This window comes from Gossypium hirsutum, chromosome A10 (assembly GCF_007990345.1).
Source record: "Gossypium hirsutum isolate 1008001.06 chromosome A10, Gossypium_hirsutum_v2.1, whole genome shotgun sequence".
NCBI lineage: Eukaryota > Viridiplantae > Streptophyta > Magnoliopsida > Malvales > Malvaceae > Gossypium > Gossypium hirsutum.
This window is the reverse complement of record NC_053433.1, coordinates 8,770,284-8,779,759: the sequence shown is the minus strand read 5'-3', so window position 1 is coordinate 8,779,759 and position 9,476 is coordinate 8,770,284. Positions and strand designations below refer to the sequence as shown.

Here is a 9,476-nt window from a genome sequence, read left to right as displayed (position 1 = left end):
CCTCCTTAAAATTTTTGGCCAAGGATGAACCAAAGGATGAGAAAATTTTTCTTTGTTTTTCTTTCTAGTTTTGGCAAGCATGAAGATGAGAAAAGGATGAACAAAATTCCCCCTTTCTCTTCTTTAGCTCACGGCAATGGGGGGAACAAACACTACACACACATTTTTTTTTCATTTGTTTTCCGTTTCTTTATTACCCATACTCCTTATTTTATTCTTCCACTAACAAAACATGTTTCATGACATGTTTTGCCCATCATTCCTTGTCATGGCCGGCCACTACTCATTAGGGGGGGGGGAAATTTGACATGCAAGTCCCCCCCTTTGTCCACATGCACTAATAGGTCCTCACACATTGACCTATCACATTTTAGAATTTTCTCACATAAGTCCTATTGACTAAATTCACATGAAATCAACCAAATTGAAGCTTGAAATTTTCACACATTCATAATTACATATTCTAGACAATAAGTATCACATTCAAACATTTCGGTGACTCGGTTTAGCGGTCCCGAAACTACTTCCCGACTAGGGCCAACTTTGGGCTGTCACATCGTAGGCCTCCTACTCAGTAGATTGGGCGAGATGATATTGAGGAGGGTAGGTTCCTCGGTACTTTTCGATCATCCTCATGCTAAGCATGCTCGGGATGCCTTGTGGAGACATCTGACCAATGAGGGTTAAGGATGATTCTTGGGCTGCGGTGTTGAGGAGCCCGAAGTGTCTAGCCAACCGAGTAACATAGGGGCCAATGGAGATGACCCACTTCCTATGTCACTCCGTCCGGTGCTGAATCGCGAGGGCAATGAAATAGGCAAGGTCGATGACATGCCTGTGCGACATACACCATAAAAAGTAGGCGTCGTGAGTGTTGACGATGCCAGTGCTCTCTCGCTGTCCTGTAATCATGTGAGCCAAAATGGCATGTAGGTACCTTAGAGATGGAGGGAGAGCCGATGCCTTAGAGAGGCTAGGATTGTAGGTGGCCCTACCTGGTACTAGTGTATCCCAACATCGTGAAGGAGAATGATGGATGTGGTGGTTGAGAGCATGTAAGTCATTCTCCTCCTTGAATTCCTCTGTATATAAACCTAGTGCAGTACCGAATTCTGGTATGCTAAGCTGGTGGATTAATCCACCTAGGAAAATTGCACCGTGCCGGGATCATCGTAGTTCGTCATCACGGTCTGAAGATGAAATGTGGAGCATAATTCCATCGTAAGCTCGAGATACATCGGCTCGATGATCCTAAAGAAAAGCTCCTAAGGGTCGATGGTTAGGAGGGCCTGAATCGCATCAGCCAACTGAACTTGTTCTATTGCAGCCCAGTCGATGCAACTACCCGCAATTAAAGTTCGGGCCCAGAGTATTTGGAAGAGTTCTTCTTGGGGCCTGATGAGGAACCTCAGGAAAGGGTGACGAACTTCCGCGGTAGGACCTGAGGAAGATGACGCTCCCTTCCTTTTCTTTGAAGCAGGGATAGTGGCCTTTTTACCATGTGAGGATGACATGGTACCTGTAATTATAAAGGAGAATAATAGTAGGTAAACGGATTTGAAAAGCCATGAATTTGAACTAACAATTTCAGCCAAAATTACTAATACTAACCAAACTCAGCCAACATAATAATTTTAATAGCATAATTTCGTGACATTGGCATTGTAAGGGCATGAGAATGGGCATCGAATTTCATGGAAATATAAAGAGCATAAATTTGGTACATGGCATGAGTTGTAATGGTAAATAACAAAAAGCAATTGAAAACTATGAATATTGATTTAGAATAGGTGAATAAGGCATGAGAGTTTCATAAAAATATGTCATGGGGAATGAATGATAACTAATCTTAAAAGAAATGAAACTTGAATGATAGCATAGTGTGAGATACATGAAGATTATAACATTAAAAATGTGTGGAGTTAAAGGTAAAAGAGTGAACAAAAGATAAAAAATGGAAGAATAAGCATCAAGAATGAAGTTGGAAGCGGCGCAGGGGCATGGCGGGGAGGGCGTGCGGACTTGCAGCGGCTAGGGTTAGGGTTTTTGGGTGAAGAAGACAATAAATAGTGTAGCCTATTTATAAATTTTAGGGCATACGGCCAGGTAAGGTAACACACCCGTGTTCCCCAATTTCAGCCCGTGTGATTTGTGAATTTTGAGTTTGGGTGCGTCTGACATTTAGTACATGCCCATATTCCTTGAGCGTATGGGTGCACACGGTCGTGTCGCACGGCCGTGTCTGGTATTGTTCCCTTCTCCTACACTCATGTATGTAGACCCACGCCCGTGTCAATCTAACAAGTTTGACCAAGGGTGCTAGATACGGGTGTGTCGTACGCTCGTGCTATTTTAATAGGTTCACCCACAGTCATGTCGTACGGCCGTGGCATTTTATCGTAGCCCGTGTTTGGGAAAATCGTTGACCTGTTTTCACACGGCCCTAAGCACGCCAGTGTTCTTGGCCGTGTCTCTATGGAAAACCTGTATTCAAGAGCTCCATTAGTAAGTTAGGTGTTGAAGACTAAATTTTAAAGAAGTTAATACAGTTAGTGCTCGGATTGCCTCCTGAGAAACGCTTATTTATAGTCTAAGCTTGACTTACCTCTTCATTGAATGATCATGGTGGTTTGAGGAGTTTATACTCATCATTCCTACTATCATTCTCATTAAAATAAGGTTTTAGACGGGTGTTGTTTACCTTAAAAGTGCCGAACTTGGGATGACTCACCTCGACTGTACCGAATAGGAAAAATGCTAAGTACCGTAAGAGAGATTTCTTCATTCGGTGTAGTAGTGACAATGTGAGGATCTGCGGCATCTAATAAGATTTTATCTCCAACCTTAAGTTAATTTAGAAAAGTATTGAGCTCGTTCTGGTGAAGTTTTGGTTTATCGTGTGTTCTCGGTTTATGTATCCGCCATTCATCTAGCTCCTCGATTTGTAACCTTCAATCTTCATGAACAGGTCCTCTACTATTGCTTGAGAATGACTCATGTGCTTCCTTCAGACTCATTTCCTGCAAAGTGGGTTGTACCATATTGTCAGTTTTAGTAGAATGGGTTAAACGATCACCTTTAATTTTCGATGTGTTGCCAGAATTGCGGGCTTGAAGAGTGATTGTTTCGTCTCCCACACGGAGTGTGAGTTCACCTGTGCCAACATCAATAATCGTTTTAGCAGTTGCTAAAAAGGGCCTTCCTGAGATCAAATGAGTGTTGCTATCTTCCTCTATGTCTAAAACAATAAAGTCAACTGGAAATATAAATTTATTGATTTTAACTAGCACATCTTCAATAATACCCCTAGGAAATCTTATAGTTTTGTCTGCTAATTGAATGCTCATCCTAGTTTGTTTGGGTTTCCCGAGACCTAATTGTTTGAACATTTTGTAGGGCATGACGTTAATACTAGCCCCTAAACCAGCTAATGCATTATTAACATCTAAACTACCAATTAAGCAAGGAATCATAAAACTCCCTAGATCTTTTAGTTTGTTAGGTAGTTTATTTTGGAGAATAGCTGAGCAAACTGTGTTTAGCTCCACATGCAACGCCTTGTCCAACTTCCTCTTATTTGCTAAAAGCTCCTTTAAAAATTTCATTGCGTTTGGCATCTACGATAGGGCTTCAATAAACGGTAAGTTAATATGTAATTTTTTTAAGAGTTTAAGGAATTTACCAAATTGTTCATCTGAGCGGTCTTTCTTTGTCGCGTTGGGGTATGGCACACGAGGTTTATATTCGACATTCATTGATTTGTTTTTATTATAACCTACCTCACCTTGACCTTTGCTTACCATAGTTTCTTGCCTCGGTTCTAGCTCAGGCTCAACGACTCCTTCGTCATCTTGAATATTAATTGCGTTGAGCTGTTAGCTTGGGTTGGGTTCAGTATTACTTGGCAAGCTACCTTGTGGTCATTCGGAGATTAGTTTAGAAAGCTGGCCTATCTGAATTTCGAGCCCTCGGATTGACGCTTGTTGATTTTTAAGTGCTGTTTCGGTGTTTTGAAAACGGGTTTTTGACATCAAGATAAACTTTTTGAGCATCTCTTCAAGGTTCAATTTCTTTTCTTTTTGATAGGGTGGCTGTAGAAAACCCGGAGGATGTTGTGGTCTTTGATTTCCTTGACCGCCCCACGAGAAATTTGGATGGTTCCTCCAACCTGCATTGTAAGTGTTACTATATGGATTGTTTTGAGATCGAGGATTATTACCCATGTAATTTAACTGCTCGTTATCCATGTTATGGCCATAAGGTTGGTATTCCGAATGGCTTGTTCCACCTCCACTTGCTTCGCACTGCATTACTAGGTGAACCTGTGAAGAACTAAGAAAACCGTCAATCTTTTTATTCAGAAGTTCTACCTGGTTTGACAGCATAGTAACTGAATCGACGTTATAAACGTCTGCTGTTTTAGTTGGCTTAGTCCTCATGACTTGCCACTGATAGTTATTCAGTGACATCTCCTCTATAAACTCATAAGCATCTTCAGGTGTTTTATTATTGATGGTTCCGCCACCAGCTGCGTCAACCATTTGTCGAGTCGAAGGATTCAGGCTATTATGGAATGTTTGAACCTGAAGCCAAAGCGGTAACCCATGGTGAGGGCACATTCTCAATAAGTCCTTGTATCTCTCCCATGCATCGTAAAGAGTTTCTAAGTCCATGTGCACAAACGAAGAGATATCATTACGTAATTTAGTTGTTTTAGCCGGTGGAAAAATATTTTAGTAAAAACTTTTCAGTTATTTGTTCCCAAGTAATAATTGACCCTCGTGGTAACGAGTTCAACCATTGTTTAGCTTTGTTCCTTAACGAAAAAGGGAATAACCGAAGACGAATGACATCATCAGAAACACCATTAATTTTAAATGTATCGCATAGTTCCAAAAAGTTTGCTAAATGAGTGTTGGGATCCTCATCCTGCAAACCATCAAACTGAACAAATTACTGTATCATTTGAATAGTGTTAGGTTTTAGTTCAAAAGTATTTGCAGCTACAGCAAGTCTAACTATGCTCGATTTAGTTCTTGTTAAAGAAGGTTTAGCATAATCATACATAGTGCATGGAGTAGGATTTTGATTAACCACAATTATAGGAGGTAGCTGATTGTCTTGGTTTTCAGCCATCTTTTCGGTTGGCGGTTAAGTATCGTCCTCTTACTCGTTCTCTATGTATCTTAAGCTTCGCCATATTTCTCATTGGTTTCTACAAACTGTACGATCGATTTATTCGTCAAAAAGTAGTGGTCCTGACGGGTTTATTCTAGTCATAAACTATAAAAACCTACCAAGAGAAAGAAAAAGTAAATTAATAAATAATAAAAATTAAATTAAATTAAATTGTAAGGAAAATAAATGGCTAAAGTAATAAAAATTGAGTGTTCCTAATATCTTGTTCCCTGGCAACGGCGCCAAAAACTTGATCGCGTGATTTTGTGTGATAAGTTTTATATATTTATAATTAATCGTTCTTGAAACTAACTATTATCGCGATGTAGGCAAGTGTACCTATCGAACAGTAGTATAGTTTTAGCAAGACCGGATTGTCGAACCTAAAGGAACTAAAAGTACTAGTAAGGACTGTCTTTTTATTATCTAGCCTAAAAATAAGGTGGTTTTGTTTTAACTAACTAATTAACTAATCTAAGAATTCACAGAGAATAGAATTGGGGGATTACTTTTGGAAAATGATTGAATTAAGACAATATCTAAGGAAAAATCCACCTAGACTGTACTTGTTATTCTGGCTCTGAATCAGACAATTTATTCATTTAACTAGTTCCGCAGAGATCCCTAAGTTATGTTATTATCCCTATTCAAGACTAAAACATCTAATCCCTAGATTGAATAATTGAGACTTTTCTCTAATTAACACTCTTGGGTTGCATTAACTCGATTTATGGATCCCCCTATTAGGTTTCACCTTAATCGAGCAAAATCTTGTCACCCTATCTCTAGGCACACAATCAAATGTACTCTTACACAGGGTCTATTCCTCCTATGAATAAAAGCTTATCTTAAATCAGTATCCTGGGATATCAAAACAAGAATTAAGAACAAGTTAAATATTTATCATACAATTCAGAAAATAATAACAAGATTCGTCTTAAGTTTCATTCCCCTTAGGTATTTAGGGGATTCAGTTCATAACTAAAAAGGAAAACATCTCAGAAGAATAACAAATACAAAACATAAAGAAAACCCAAAACTCCTGAAGGGAAGTTGAGGGGAGATATCCAGTCTTGATGATGAAACCGACTTCTGAGATGGATCAATCAGCTTTCTTCGAGTAATTCATTCCTTCCTCTTTGTGTGTCCCTTACTTTCCTCCTCTAGGGTGTATTTATAGGCTTTTGAATGCCTAGAAGCCCTCAAAATTGGCATTTTCTGAATTGGACTCAACTTGGGCTCGGCAGGGACACGCCCGTGTGAGTCGTGCTTTGAATCTGCCAAATTGACACAGCCGTGTGGTTTGCCCGTGTGAGGAGGTCCAGGCCGTGTTGAATTCATACTTTGGCCCATTCTCTCCTATGATCTCCTAAGTATAAAACATGAAATTAAAGCATTAGGAGCATCGAATTCACCAATTCTAATGGGAAATCATCCATAAAATGCGTTAAACATGGGGTAAAAATATGTATAAATTACGGTTTATCAACTGAACACAAAAAAAATTTGACGATGCATCTTTGTAGCATTCACATAGAAAAGCAACAGTATCAAAAGAAATCCCTAAATCAAGTAAGCAGTACTGAGTAGGGAGCTTATTGAGAATGACCATCCAAGCAATAAGAGAGTGCTTGGGAATATGCAAAGGGAACTATAGCAAATGCTATCACTCCACCTTCATACCACAAGTTCTAATTGCCTCCCACAATCGAGAAGCACTCACTTTAGCATTAGCAAACCATTAAGAAGTGACAGCAACTAGAGGCTTTAACTTAAGCATCCTTTGCCAGTTTGATCACCGCCAAACATGCGAACGTTTGGGCTGGAAATACTACAACAAAAAGATATAAAATAAAGCAACGATATCTACAAGTATCGGGTCAAATTGTAATATAGTTTGTATACAACGAAACACTTGGAAAGTATTTTAAGAATTGTACCCAAGGGATTGCGGATTGAGGAAATTTATTATTAAATTAATTACAAAAATAATTACTAATCTAATTGAGTCACAAATTAGTAGTGTTAATGCAGAATTTAAACTAATTAAATTAATTAACCAAACATAACCTAATGGAATTTAACTAACCTAAGATATCCTAATGGAATTTCCTATTCCTAGTGTCAATGATGCGAGTTCCCAATCTATAATTGATTAAGTCCGTAATTATCAATTAAATCTCTAATTACCTTCAATTGAGTTATTTACCACCCTTAGCTAAGACTAACCTTTCGGTATCATCTTCACTAAGGATTACTACCTAAGTCACCCTCTCGTTCTCTTCCTAGGAATAATGATACCTATTCGGTCTCACCACTTGGCACAAGTTATACTCGAAAGCATACCCTCTCAGCCTCACCTGTCTAGATATTCTACTAGGGGCATCAATCCCTAACATACTAAGTACTCTTGAATAAACACTCAATTTTAGATGAACAATTACTTAATCAATTAATCAGTTCCGTAACCGAAACATGCAATATATAAAATGCGCACAAGATTTTATCCCAATATCTGATCTAGCCATCGATTGGACCGTTGACCCGATTTCACATACCAAGCCCGGTTTGACCAGTTTTTGGATCTTAGTCTTAGCTTTTGGGCTCCCGGGCCCAATTTACGATATTAGGTCCAATTTTCAAGTTCAATTACCCATTGGGCCAATTGTCTAACTTGAAAATTAACTTCCAAAAATATTATATTAATTTTAATTGATTTTATTAATTTAATTTAATTTTACTTGATCAAAATTAATTTTTCCAAAAATCACTTAGATTTTCCAAATTAATTTTTAAAGAAAATTCTTTAATCAAATGTTCTAGTTGAAAAATTCTTACGACCACCTAATTTAATTCCACATCGAATAAATCGACTCAATTAAATTATTCTTAAAGTCGTAAAATTTTCTTCTTATTCAAATGTAGAAGCATCGAATATACAATTAGGCTCTAATGATTGCAATTATGTCCAGAAGCATCATTCCGGTAATTCGCAATTACTTAATCATGGAGTCAGTCCATAAGAAGTACCATGATTGAAAACTCCTTATTATATACTCTTTACAAAAAAAATCATCCAACTGTTTTTATCCAATGACTTCATCATGTGTGTGTTACCCTCACATGATATCCTTGATTCCTTTGAATTAAATATGTTCACTCAATACAATCCTATTTTATCTCATTTTCACCATTGTGTCTTCTTAATGATTAATATGATCACTGTCAACAAATGACTGTGATAAATTACTCATTTGAGAATAAGCAACCCGTGGCTACATTCCATATTTATTAATCCACACAATGTATCATTAACTCTTTAATTGAGCTATAAATTCCACTGTTGCTAGTAAAGCCATGCCATACACAAGTCATGTACCCAACATACCGGCTATGGGCTCAATCATCTTTAGAGCATAAGCCTCCACTTATATCAAAGCACATGAGTTGCATATGCATGGTCAGCGACTAACTTAGGATTTAGGTAAACCACACAATGAAAGCCACAAGTGAATTAATTCACAAACGAATTCAGAATTAATTCATCTTAGGTCCAGTCTAATGTATCATTCTACCAATGAATACATCTATATCTCTATTTATGGAGTCAACTGCTTCGATAGCCAAGACTAGCCATCTCCCCAATTGGAATTATAGACGACATAATAATCTTTCTCAGTATTTGAATCAAATGCTCACTTTGATTCTTTTACAGGATTATGGGATTACAAAATCATTTAGATTTTCTACTGAAGTAAGTTGTCTTTCTTGAAATGTAAACGTTCTTTACAATGTCACTTATCTTCAGTTTGAACATTAGACAATCAATGAGCTAATATTTTCTTGTCACAATTTCACTATGCATGCAAAATATAAAAGACATAAATACAAAAGAAATAATAGTGAAATGTGAAATTAAATTTATTTATTCATTTATCGTTCAAATAAATAGAAAACAGTTACATGTTTACTGCAATATGGACACATTTCCCAACATTAAATTCTTCATCGTCTTTGATTCCAAACTCTTGTTGACTTCTATAATCTAATTTCGGCCCGCCCGTATTAATTTGTTTATATTATTTTTTATATAAATTTTTAAACAAATATAATACATCAAAAATACTAAAAATATTAAAATAAATATTTCACAACAAATTGAAAATAAATAAAAAAATATGTATACTTAAATAATACTAAGATCGATGCAACTTAACAAGCAAATGCCTCTAAAATAGTAACAAAATTAATAAGAAAATAAGAGTTATACCATATCCGAACAATAACAATAAAATAAT

General features: G+C 37.1%; 1 non-coding gene across 1 annotated transcript; it reads left to right on the top strand.

Moving 5' to 3' along the window:
* Nucleotides 1-4,599: 4,599 nt before the first annotated feature.
* LOC121209228 (small nucleolar RNA R71) lies at nucleotides 4,600-4,706 on the top strand. The gene has a single exon (XR_005904345.1). It is a non-coding gene; the product is annotated as a small nucleolar RNA R71 (small nucleolar RNA).
* Nucleotides 4,707-9,476: the final 4,770 nt, after the last annotated feature.